The following is a 605-nucleotide window of genomic DNA, read 5'->3' as shown; positions in this document are numbered from 1 at the left end:
CCCCCCCCAAGGAGCGTTCCCCACCTCTGCTAATTCGGCTCTATTTCCGGTGCCCGCTGCGCCCTGTTGGTGCACATTATAGACCTTGTTCTAAAGCAAGGTCTGTCCCCCGGGGTTTTACTTCGGAAATAACTGAAAGCCGCGTTAGCGCGAAAGTGGAATGTCTGGAGTTTTTTGTTTTGTTTTTGTTTCTAGAGAGGGAAAAAAGAATGTTCTAATAGAGCCGAGGTCGGTTGTCACTGTCTTATTTGATAATTTCACTGAATCAAAACGGAAATTCAGTACTAGTTCCCTTGGTCAAGGGTAACAGTAGGGACTCGTCCAATTTAGGGGCGGAGTATCGTTCGGTTGTCACTGATGTTTTGGTGTCGTGTATGGTGGTTTTGGGGAAGACAGATGTTGAGAACCCATGAGCAGAATAAAGTCATATCTTTGAAAATAGTTACTTGGCCGTTTCTAATTCGAGGCATTTAAAAAAATATTTGTAAAGAAAAGGAACATTGTTTTTAAAAATTAGATTTTTTTTTAAAGATTTATTTATTTGTGCATACAGAACAGGGGTACAGACCAGAGGCTCAGGGGCGGCGAGAGGCTTCACCAGAGAC

Source organism: Condylura cristata, unplaced genomic scaffold (assembly GCF_000260355.1).
Source record: "Condylura cristata isolate star-nosed mole 26May11 unplaced genomic scaffold, ConCri1.0 scaffold00012, whole genome shotgun sequence".
Lineage (NCBI taxonomy): Eukaryota > Metazoa > Chordata > Mammalia > Eulipotyphla > Talpidae > Condylura > Condylura cristata.
The sequence above is the reverse complement of the archived record's forward strand: the minus strand, read 5'-3'. Positions refer to the sequence as shown.